This window comes from Balaenoptera acutorostrata, chromosome 13, assembly GCF_949987535.1.
Source record: "Balaenoptera acutorostrata chromosome 13, mBalAcu1.1, whole genome shotgun sequence".
NCBI classification, from domain to species: Eukaryota; Metazoa; Chordata; class Mammalia; order Artiodactyla; family Balaenopteridae; genus Balaenoptera; species Balaenoptera acutorostrata.
Window position 1 is genome coordinate 57,610,874 of NC_080076.1, and position 12,727 is coordinate 57,623,600.

Genomic DNA, 12,727 nt, shown 5'->3' on the forward strand with positions numbered 1-12,727 from the left:
TAGCCATCCCTTTCGAACCAGGCTAGGTTCTTTTTTTTGTTTCTGTTCTTTTGGCTGCGCCGGGTCTTCGTTGCTGCACACAGGCTTTCTCTAGTTGCGGTGTGCGGGCTTCTCATTGCGGTGGCTTCTCTTGTTGCACAGCACAGGCTCTAGGCACATGGGCTTCAGTAGTTTTGGCACGAGGGCTCAGTAGTTGTGGCTCACGGGCTCTAGAGCGCAGACTCAGTAGTTGTGGTGCACGGGCCTAGTTGCTCCACGGCATGTGGGATCTTCCTGGACCAGGGCTCAAACCCGTGTCCCCTGCATTGGCAGGTGGATTTTTAACCACTGCGCCACCAGGGAAGCCCCAGGCTAGTTTTTAAAATATGAACTTCCATTTTTCTCCATACATTTCCCCCTCTCTCTCCCCCCTTATAAGAATGCACACAGGCATTCTGCTTGTCTCCTGGAACTTCTGAAAAGCAGAAGTTGCCTGCAAGCCATTTCCTTCCTGTCTTTAATTTCCAGCACTCTAAACTCCTTGAGGAAGCAATCTAATTCAGGAGGGAGAGGGCTGGTGAGAAGGGGTTTTTTTGAGGGAATCCGGAAGAGTGAAGGATTTTCCCTAGAATAAGAATCTAGTCTCCCAAGCCTGGAGTTGGATGGGAGGTGGTCCTATGCCCTCCATCTGGCAGCTCCCAGGGGAGGGGATTAAGTCGTAGAGAGATAACTTTGTTGTTCCCAGTTTTTGCATCTCTTCTATGAGAACACAGGCTAGTTAGCATTTTCTGAGCCATCACTTCTCAGCTTCCTAGTAATTCTAACTACAAAGCTATGAGGTAGCTGCTATTGTTAATACCAGTTTATCGATGAAGGCACAGAGAGGTTGAGTGACTTGCCTCAGGCCTCACAGCTAGTAAGCTGAGATCCTGGGCTTCATCCCCAGGCCTGCCTGTTTTTAACCACCTTCCCGCCACCTTCTGTTAGTTTCCTCTACTGTCCTACCCCAGTCAGCATCTCTTTTTCTCATGCTACTAGTTCACCTTGTACAGATCACAACTATAGCGCTTATTCCAAACATAGTAGGTGTCCAATAAATATGTAATGAAAAATAAAAGAGGATTTCCATTTCTAGTTATATGCTCGGCTGGGTGTCTGGACTAACTCTTCCACTGAAAAGAACAACAAAAATACTGGGTAAGATATTAAAAATATATTCTGGAAGGGATCCAAAAACTGGCAAGAAGTTAAGAAATAGTCCTAGGACAGAGTAGAGGCCAGAACCCAGGAGAAGTAAGCAGAGGCCAAAGTCAGCTTTTGCCTGGAAGGTATTTGCTGAATCTAGTGAATCTGAATATTGGTTTTTGCAGCCTTGGGAGTCTTGGGGACAGAAGTAAAAGCATAGGGTCTGCTTTAAGTGGGGAGTTTAATGGGAGACCCAATAAAGGTGGGACCCCAAGTGCAAAATCATAGAGTAAGGAAAAAATTATTTTTGAGCCCACCCAGAAACCTTACTAAAGTTGGTCATGGATTGAGCCATAAAGCAAGTCTCAACAAATTTTGAAAATTTCGTATCATACAGAGCATATTCTCTGACCACAATGCAATTAAGTTAAGAATCAGTTTAAAAAAAAAAAAACTAGAAAAACCCATTTGTTTTGAAACTTTTGGGTCAAAGAACAAATACTTATGAAAATGTGACAGCATTTAAATGCTGTGTAACAAATATTCCATACTACGTGTGGAAGCTAAAGAGAGGAAACCTAGACAAGTAGTTAAAGGGAAATTTAGACCTAAAAGCTTATATTAGAAAATACTTAGAAGTGTAAAGAGCAAAAAAGTTAGAAAAAGAACAGCAAAATAAAGTTCAGTAAAACAGAAGAAAGGAAATAAGATAAAATAAGAAAATAAAATTGAAAACAAACATACAATAGAAAGGACCAATTAAGCCAAACACTGGATTTGTGAGAGACTAATATATTTTACAAACTTCTGGTGAAAACTGATCAAGGGAAAAAGAAAAGGTACAAACAATGTGAGGAATAAACTATATTCCTATATAGTTTATAATCACACATAATGCAGAAATTACAAGGACATATTTGTGAACATTTTTATGCCAATTAATTTGAAAACTTAGATGAAGTGGGAAAATTCCAAGAAATATGTTAATAAAACTGAAATAGGGCTTCCCTGGTGGCGCAGTGGTTAAGAATCCGTCTGCCAATGCAGGGGACACAGGTTCGAGCCCTGGTCCGGGAAGATCCCACATGCTGCGGAGCAACTAGGCCCATGTGCCACAACTATTGAGCCTGCACTCTAGAGCCTGCAAGCCACAACTACTGAAGCCCACGTGCCTAGAGTCTGTGCTCCGCAACAAGAGAAGCCACTGTGGTGTGAGGCCCACACACCGCAACGAAGAGTAGCCCCCACTCGCCACAACTAGAGAAAGCCCACGTGCAGCAATGAAGACGCGACACAGCCAAAAATAAATAAATAAAATAAATTAAAAAAAAAAACTGAAATAGAAAGCCAGAATAGAGTCATAACCATTCAAGAACTTGAATCTGTTGTTAAATATTTTCTGCAAAGAAAAAACCAGGCTGAAACAGTTTTACCAGTGACTTCTACCAGACATTCAAGTAATAAATAATTCCAGTGTCTCATAAGCTATTCTAGAGTATGGAAAAAGATGGATTATTTCTCAAATCATTTTATGAGGCTGGCATAAACTTATACCAAAATCTGATGAGGAGAATGTGAGAAACAAAAAATTTCAGGTCAATCTCACACATAAATATAGACAGAAAAGTCACAGGCAAAATTTTAGCAATTTGAATCCAGCAAGATGATAATCAGAACCAAATTGGTTTACCCAGGAATACAAGGTTAATTTCAAATGAGAAAAATCAATTAATGTAATTCACCACATTAAAGGATTAAAGGAGAAAAATCATATAATGACCTCAGTAGATGCAGACAAATTCTTTGATAAAATTCAATATCCACTCAGATGAAATTCATAGAAAACTAGGAATATTTTCCTTGATAAAAGGTATTTACAAAAACTTACAGCAAACATTATACATAACCAGTCCCTTTAAAATGGGGAACATGATAAGTGTGTTGCCATCTCCACTTCTATTCAGTATTGTACTTAAGGTCCTAAATAGTGGAGTAAGGCAAGAAAAAGAAATAAAATATATAGATTGGAAAGGAAGAAATCACAATGACATAATAGTATATGTAGGAAATTCAAAAGAATGTGTACAGAGCCTGTTGAGATGAATATGAGAGTTTGGCAATGTTTCTGGGTACAAAAGTCAATACACAAAAATCATTAGCATCCATATATACCAGCGATAAACAGAAATGAAACTTTTTGAAAGATGCCATACAATGTTTACTATAATTACTTTATACTCCTCATCATATTTCTATACTACTGCCCTTTTTTTTTTATATCAAACTCAACATTAAAATACACAGTCTAAGAAGAATGGATAAAGAAGATGTGGTACATATATACAATGGAATATTACTCAGCCATAAAAAGGAACAAAATTGGGTCATTTGCAGAGACGTGGATGGACCTAGAGACTATCATACAGAGTGAAGTAAGTCAGAAAGAGAAAAACAAATATCGTATACTAACGCATATATGTGGACTCTAGAAAAATAGTACAGATGAACCGATTTGCAAGGCAGAAATAGACACACAGATGTAGAGAACAAACGTATGGACACCAAGGGGGGGAAGCGGGGGTGGGGGGGTGGTGGTGGGATGAATTGGGAGATTGGGATTGACATGTATACACTACTATGTATAAAATAGATAACTAATAAGAACCTGCTCTATAAAAAATAAATTCAAAAATTCAAAAAAAAAATACATAGTCTTAACTATTTCTTCAGGTCATCATTTTCTTACCAAGGCTCCTGAGTCTACATTTGTATGCTTTTCTCCTGTGAATCTGTCTTTGTCAGTTTCATTTTCAGACCCAGTCAGGGGCCCTAATATGGTCAAGGAAAACTTTTCCCTCCCCTACAGTATCAAAAAACAAGATACTTAGGAATGGATCTAATAAAATATGTGTAAGACCTTTACAAAGAGAATTATAAAACTTCATTGAAAGTCTATGAAGAAGACCTAATTAGAGAAATATATTTATGGATAGAAAAGACCCAATCTCATAAAAATATTAATTCTCCACAAATTGATCTATAACTTCAACGCATTTCCATTTGAAATCCCAACAGAGGTCTCTTCTTCCAGAGGCTCTTAAAGAAGAACATAGAGGGAGGAATTACCCTCCTATATACCAAACCTATAGTAATCAGTAAGGGTGGTATAGGTTCAGGGAGAGACAAACAGACCAATCAAACAAAAATGAGAGCCCAGAAACACCCCTGGCATATACGGAAACTCAATGTATGGTAGAGATGGTAGCTCAGGTCATTGGGGGAAAGATAAACTTTTCAACAAATGACGAGGAGGCAGTTGATTATCCATAGAGCAAAAAATAGATGTGGACCCCACTCTACACCATTTCACCAGATCAGCTTTAGTTGGATTAAAGACCTATATAAGAAAAGCAAAATTGCATTGCTGTCATCATTTCAAGGATACACTTTTTTTCACATTTTACCATTTCTGAAATTGTGATTTTTCTTACCATCAGTGGCAACTTAAGATTCAATGATATATGATCCAAAACTTTTAGGAGACAATGTAGGAGAATATGTTAACAAATTCTGGGTAAGGAAGTATTTCTAAAGCAAGAATATATTTGTGACACATATAATCAAACAAATATTTGAATCCAAAAGATACAGAAAATCCATATAAATCAATAAATTAAAATCTAGCAATCAATAGAAAAGCAAGCAAAAGAAATGAAGAGGAATTTCACAAAAGAACACGTGTAAATGGTTCATAAACTTATCAAAAGACATTTAGTTTCATTGGTAATCAGGGAAATGTAAATTGAAACTACAATGAGATAACACCACACACTCATCAAAACGGCTAACATAAAAAGTTGTTCAATGCCAACTGTTGATGTGGAGTGACCAACCAGAACTCAGACACACTGCAGGTTGGAATTCAAATGTATAATAACTTTAGAAAAACAGGTTGGTATTACCTAGAAAGTTGAATGTGCACATATACAAAGACTCAGTAATTCCAATGTAGGTATGTATCCTAGAAAAACCCTTGCACAAGTGGACTCAAAGACACATACAGGAATCAATGGCAGCATTGTTCATAGTTGCAAAAAGCAAGAAACAACCCAAATGTTCACCAAAGGTGGACTGGATCATTAAATTGTGGTATAATCATACAATGAGATACTACACAATTACATCAACATGGATGAATCTCAAAAATAAAATGTTAAGCAAAGAAGCAATGAAAGATTAAAATATGATTCTATTTATTCCATTTCATAAACAGGCAACTCTTAAATGATAAGGATAAAAGCACAGGTGATAAAAATTATAAAGAAAAACAGTGAAGAGAGTAACAAATTTCAGGATAGACTTGACTTTGATAGAGCAGACAGGTGCAGTTTGGGAGGGGCATGCAGAGGGTCTTAGGTCGGGTGATGTGCTATTTCCTGGCTCGGGTGATTTGTATATAGGTGTTTGTGTGTATCTTTATTTCACAAGAAAAAAATTTTTTAAATGAAGGACAAATGAAAATGAATTAATAAATGAATACATCTCTGTATTTTTTTAAATGTTATTATGTGCCTGCAAGCTTTGTAAGTTTACCTTCAGCACTTATAAGACAAACTTAGTACGTCTTACCACTTTCCTAAGAAGCTGCAAGAAATGGTTTGTTTTCAACAGTGTGTCGCAGTCTGTTTTGTAATAAATCCTTCTAGATGAGGAAGAAAAGTTATATAAACCAGACCAGAATTGCAAAAGGAAGCATGAAAGCTCTTCTAAGAAATCACTCACAATATACCTACCTCCAAATCATCCCATTGAGTTTGTTTGCATTCTTTTATTTTATTTTTTAAAATTTTTGGTCATGCCGTGTGGCTTGTAGGATCTTAGTTCCCCAACCAGGGATCGAACCTGCGCCCCTGGCAGTGGAAGCACGGAGTTCTATGCACTGGACCTCATTTTTTTTTTTTTTTTGCATTCTTTTAGTCAGTGGTTATAATTCTAAGTCCTGAGAACAAAGCCATCTAACAACTTTCTTATTTTCACTGGCCCTGTGCTGCTAGGGTCATAAAACCAGGGACCTCGGAGGCCCATGTGTCCTGCTACTAGAGCAGAAATCCCCTTGGGCAAGTTGTCCTGTCTCAGCTTGAATCCTTCCAGTGGGGGGCAGTTATTCACATTGGGGGCACTCTGTCCATTATTAGGCAGTTGGGTCTGTTGCCCTCCTGGGTAGGCAGAGCTATCTATGGGAGACCTTCCTGAGGTCACTTGATGCCACCTAGGAGATGGAATCTCTCCAAAAATCATTATCTCACTGGAATACCCACCACCTTCTGTAGCTGAGCAGCTCAGAGAAAATGTGTTCCGTAAATTCTGTGTGAGAAGGATTTGATTATCAGCAGCTTAAGATTATTCTGCTTCCTTGTAGAGCTAAGCTTTCAGCAGCACGTATTTTACATTATAACTGTACAAATAATGTTAACAATAACACTGAATTTAGAAGCTCTGGGAGGTGGGGGGATTTGAACTCTCCTTGGAAGGGCTCTGCCCCAAGCCTGTTGGAAAGCCACAGCAATTCACAGAGACCACCTTACAGCAATGACTTGGAGACCAGCCTGGAAAACTTTCCGTTTGTGAACATTAACTTCCTTGCGCTTCCAGATTGCTTGTTTCAGCAGCTACTGTCTGTCTTTTTCCAGAACAGCCACTAATTTGAATGGAATGTCTGGATGACCCGAACTGTTCTTAGAAAATGTGTTTGAAAACGTGTTTGCCGAGGATGTCTGCTCTCCTTAAACTTCTCCGGAAGACTTGGGAATCTATCCTATTCCTCCTCGGTCTGGGGTGTTGGTTCTCCCTACGGATCCCTGTTGCCACATCTACCCTTTACCTTCTCTCGTCCTCCGCATTTTCTCCCTCGTGAAAGCTCTTCTCACTAAATTCATTTTCTTTTTTTCCCCCTCTTTCTTTCGTATTTCTCTAAAGGGCTTACTAACGTTAGAGAAATTTCTTCCAATGTTAGAAAAATCAGGGGAAGGTGTATAGCTTTGTAGATTGTTTTCTTGTTAGAACTTGAGTTTTACTATTCTCACTAGGAGTGTCTTTTATCATTTAGTAACAATCCCCAGAATATATGAAATAAATGCTCAGCAAGTTTAGAGTGCTCTGTCGTTATTAATTAACTAGCTAATCTACGGAACCTCCCCTGGAGCCAGTGAGTTACTGTGTACCCTCCACAGACTTGTATGAGGAAGGAGACTACTTTTGAACTCTGGGATGACCTGGTTTGTGAGTATTATCTTCTGGGTGGAGAAGAAAACAGTGCTCGTCTCCAAGAACACAGAAAGAAAGGCAAGGTTCAGCCAGCATGGAACGGGGACTCGCCAATGTTTCACTGTTGGAACGTCTGCTATTCCCAACCGACCTCAGCCAACACAGCCCAACCCCACTCCATCCTCCCCTCACACTGCTGGGACTTTCTGTTTGGGCCAAAGGGAAAAGATAAAGGAAAGGTACAAACAGGGGTGTGGCAAGGAGGAAAACGATAAGAAGCCCAGGCCCCTGCACACAATTAGAAGTCAGCTTTAGGGACTCCCCTGGTAGCGCAGCGGTTAAGAATCCGCCTGCCAATGCAGGGGACATGGGTTCAAGCCCTGGTCCGGGAAGATCCCACATGCCACAGAGCAACTAAGCCTGTGCGCCACAACTATTGAAGCCCGCGTGCCTAGAACCCATGCTCCGCAACAAGAGAAGCCACCACTCACAGCAACTAGAGAAAGCCTGCATGCGGCAACGAAGACCCAACGCATCCAAAAATAATAAAAATAATAAATAAATAAATTTATCAAAAAAAAAAAAAAAAAAGAAGTCACCTTTAAAAACCGACTGTCCCACGAACAGAAACAGGAGCACTTCAGGGGTGGAGGTGGGGTGGCCTTGGAGAAAATCTTCCCCAGACCTGATGTTATCACCATCAAATAACCACCTTCCTTTCCAGATTTCACATCTGCTCAAACTTTCTGGAATTTTCTTATGATCCTATGCCAGAAACCACAGCTCTGTGTGTCTACAGTCTGGACGCCAGTGCAGATAGGGGGGACTTTGAAAGGATCCTATAAGGTACTAAAGGAAATTCAAACTGGGAATGTGGAATTTACAATGGAAACAGACATTTAATCTTTCTTCCTGTTCTCAGATTTGAGTCTAAATTTAGATCACAGTATGGAAGAGCATGACCGGGCCTGAAAAGCTTTTCCTGCCAGGCTCACATCCCTTTACCTCTTCTATTTTAGCCTCAGAGAGGCAGTTTTACGTTGTTTCGGTTTTGGAGGTAGAAGCGTCCCGGAAAGCCAGCCCCCTTGGCTTCAGAGTCTTATCAACTCACCTCTGGGTGTACTCAGGGAAACCTCCTATTAACATTTGTCGAAATGTTTTTCCATACCACTATTAGATAGTGGGACCTGAAGTATGTTTGTTTGGGTGTAACTGACTTGGTGTTGGGAACCAGCTATTCCCCAATGTAAAGTTTCTGTAGATTATCAATGCTCTAGGCCTTTGAATGCCTGGGCTAGTTTTTAGAGAAAAGACATGGAAACAACCTAAATGTCCATTGACAGAGGAGTGGATAAAGAAGATGTGGTACATATATACAATGGAATATTACTCAGCCATAAAAAAAGAACAACATAATGCCATTTGCAGCAACATGGATGGACCTAGAGATTGTCATACTGAGTGAAGTCAGACAGAGAAAGACAAATATCATATGATATCGCTTGTATGTGTAATCTTAAAAAAAAAAAAGGTACAAATGAACTTATTTACAAAACAGAAATAGAGTCACAGATGTAGAAAACAAACTTATGGTTACCAGGAGGGAAAGGGATGGGAAGGACAAATTGGGAGATTGGGATTGACGTGTACACACTACTATATATAAAATAGATAACAAATAAAGACCTACTCTATAGCACAGGGAACTCTACTCAATAGTCTGTAATGACCTATATGGGAAAAGAATCTAAAAAAGAGTGGGTACATGTATATGTATAACTGATTCACTTTGTTGTACACCTGAAACTAACACAACATTGTAAATCAACTATACGCCAATAAAAATTTAAAAAAAAAAAAGAAAGAAAACCCAGCAACCTGGAGATATTCACAGCAGCAACATCACCTGTATGGTCCCACCTCCACCAGACAAATGAAGCTTAGGGATGGTTTTGGTGACACACATCACTCCCTCTAATTTCCCCCACTCCTTTTATCCATCCTGTGGTCCATCTGTTAACTAGACACACCCCTGTCCTCCCACTTATGTCCTCCCAACTTTGCTCAAGTTGCTCCCTCTTTCTGGAATGTTCTCAAGATCCCTTGATTCTGCTTATTCTTCCAGGTTCTGTGCTGCCTTTCCAATAGTCATCTCTAATCTCATTAGTTGGATGTAATTTTTCTTTTCATTTTATTGAATGACAAAGCAGTTTATTGGTATCTCACACAAGGTCCCGCACTGTGATTATTTATAAGTAAATCCTATCTCTCTTTCTGGATCATTTGCTAGTTGACTGCCTGATCCATAGCTAGTTTGTTATCATTGCTTCAGTAATACCTAACAGTGTGTCTAACTCATTGCAGAAAAAAGCTTAATAAATATCTGACGCACAAATGATGAATGTGGCCTTGAGTAAGAGCAAAGTTGGATCTACTCAGTGGTGGATCATGCCATACAGCTGACGTCCTATGGGAGACAGCGAGCGGTTTCCCCAGCTAGAATACAAAGCCCACTGCCCTTGCCTCCACCAATTTCAAACTTTGTTCCCCTCCCCTGGCCTCTCCCTGCCAGCCAAGCTCATCTCCTCATCACTGCTGGAAAATGTCAGGCTCATTTCTCGGTCTGAAGCTTTTATTATGACATTCTTCCTACCCAAAATGCCCTACTCTACTGCTTCTAATTGTATAAGTCTTGCCCTCCTTTCCAGGCTCAGTTTAAAGTCCCCCCCCCCACCCACCCACTCCAAGAAGCTTTCCTTGACCAGGTTAGCCCTTGGTAGTGTAAGCAGATAAGATAGGGGGCCCCAGAGGAAAAGAACCAGATGTAACTTTTGACATAAGAGGAACCATTTTAGACCTAAGCCATTTTGTGATCTGAGCCTGGCCACAATGCTTGCCCTTGAACAGGTCTCAGTAATAATGACCTCAAGGGAACAAAAGAACAAAGGCTGTTAAAGGCAAGGAAAGTAACAATAGCAGACAATAAATCAGTTGTAAAGACTCTCAGTCCGGTTTCGATCGTAATGATTAGCCTGAAGCACTTTCTGAGCTGTTTTGCAGAATTGAAACCGCCTTTCAAGGGTTCAAACCACCAGATCAACTGGAACTTCTTTTGACTCTCCTGATTTCAAACAACTAAAGCTTGGCTCTATCGACCTTTGCCCTAATTCTACGCTGAATTCTCCTCTGCTCAAGCCCCTTCATGAATATGCATGTACCCTTAGCTTAAAACTTCCCCAGTTTTAAGCGAAGGGGAGACAGTGCTTTGGGGAAGATCCCTGGTGTTCTCCTTACTAGCTGCAGGTAGTGAATCCTTCCTTCTCCCACTCTTTGGCTTGGTTGTGTCTTTTGGCTCAACACCCACGAAGAGGCAAACCCAGTTTTCCAATAACAGTACCAGCATGCTCTGAAGAAAGGGCAACAGATGAAGATTCGCCACCCCTGGATTCTAGTTTCTGCTCAGCTATCAACTGGGCAATTTTCTTCATCCTTCTTGACCACTCATCATCTATAAAATGAGTCCTTGGATGACACAGTCTCTAAAGCTCTTTCTGGTTAAGACATTTTACGATACTAATATTTCCAATCCTGGAACTTCTAGCACCTATATTGTTGCATCCGTTCAACTGTAGTAAACTGCATTGTTATTTATCTTTTTATATTGAAGTCTGGCTCGTCCAACTCATTTGTAACTCCCTCAAGAACCAAAAATGTGTCCTTTAAGTATTTGCAGCCCTGTCATTTAGAAGTTTTGGTTATAAATATTTTTGGTAATAATGACAATAACAGATAGTCACCAAGGTCCGTATCCTTTTTCCTGCTGCTGCTGCTCTTACAGCTAGAACTGGCAGTGGGTCACAGTTTTCACCAGTAACCAGATTTTCGGTCTTTGACAGCATCATTGAGCAGCTCTCCTAGCCCAGGACTGTATACCTTAATACTTTTTTTCTATGTGAAAAATACCCTCAGTATCTACCTATTTAAGCCACTGTCTTTGAGGTTTTCTATTAGTTGCAGCTGATCACATTTCTAATATACCATTTCACTGGTTTGTTATAAGGGTAAACGAGATAATAATGTAAATCCCTTAGAATCTCCCAGAGTAAGCCCTCACCAGGTGGATGCTCTTATTATTACTACTTTAAAATATGCCTCCATTACGTCCTCCTTTCCCCCAGCTCCCACACTATGGCAGTTGAGCTTCATAACAGAAGAAATACATCTTTTCTTTTTATTATTAACCTATACTTTTCTTTTTTTTTTTTTTGGCTGCACCATTTAGCTTGCAGTATCTTAGTTCCCCGACTAAGGGATTGAACCCGCAACCTCAGCAGTGAAAGTGCGGAGTCCTAACCACTGGACAATGAGGGAATTCCCAACCTATGAATTTCTGAAGATATACTACAACCTTAGTCTGCTCAGGCTGCCATAACAAACTACCATAAACTGGGTGGCTTATAGACAACAGAAATTTATTTCTCACGGTTCTGGAGGCTGGAAGTTGGAGATCAGGATGCTGGCATGGCCATGGACCCTCCTCTGGCTTATAGACGCAGACTTCTAGTAATCTCACCTGGTGGAAAGAGAGCGCTGAGGTCTCTTTTATAAGGTCACTAATCCCCATCACCAGGGCTCTGCCCTCATGACCTAATCACCTCCCAAAGGCCCCACCTCCTACTACCATCACCATGGAAGGTAGGGCTTTAAGGTATGGATTTGGGGGGACATAAACATTCTGTCCACACAACTACCCTACTTCAAAGACACCATCATAAGCAACATCTTTTTTAGAAAGCAATAGAACTAGAATGTTGAGCTGAGACGTTGGCCTCCACCTACCTCTAACCTTCTCCCCTAGGGCCACCAGACAAACCCAGGCCCCACAAGAAGCCCTCCTTGGAGCCTTACTTCACTCCTGCACCAGGTCACACCTGAATGCCCTTCCCCAGCTCTTCACATGCTGCTTCATCCTCAGCCTTTCAGCCTCAGCTCAAAGGGCCCCTCCTCAGAGCAGCTCTCCCTGATGACCTTTTCTAGACTTGTTTCCCCCATTACTCTCCCCCTCATCATCCTGCTTGTCTTCCTCTGTAACTGTCTGCTGGTTTGCTTGTCATTTCTCTCCCCTGCTGGACTGTATACTTCATTTGAGCAGGACCTTGTCTATTTTGTTTACCATTGTGCCCCTAGCAGACAGCACTGTGCTTGGCACTTAGTAGGTGCTTATAATGGACTGAATGGAGGATCTTTCTCTCTCCCTGCCAGGTGGGGACACAGCAAGAAGATGACTGTCTGAAACCAG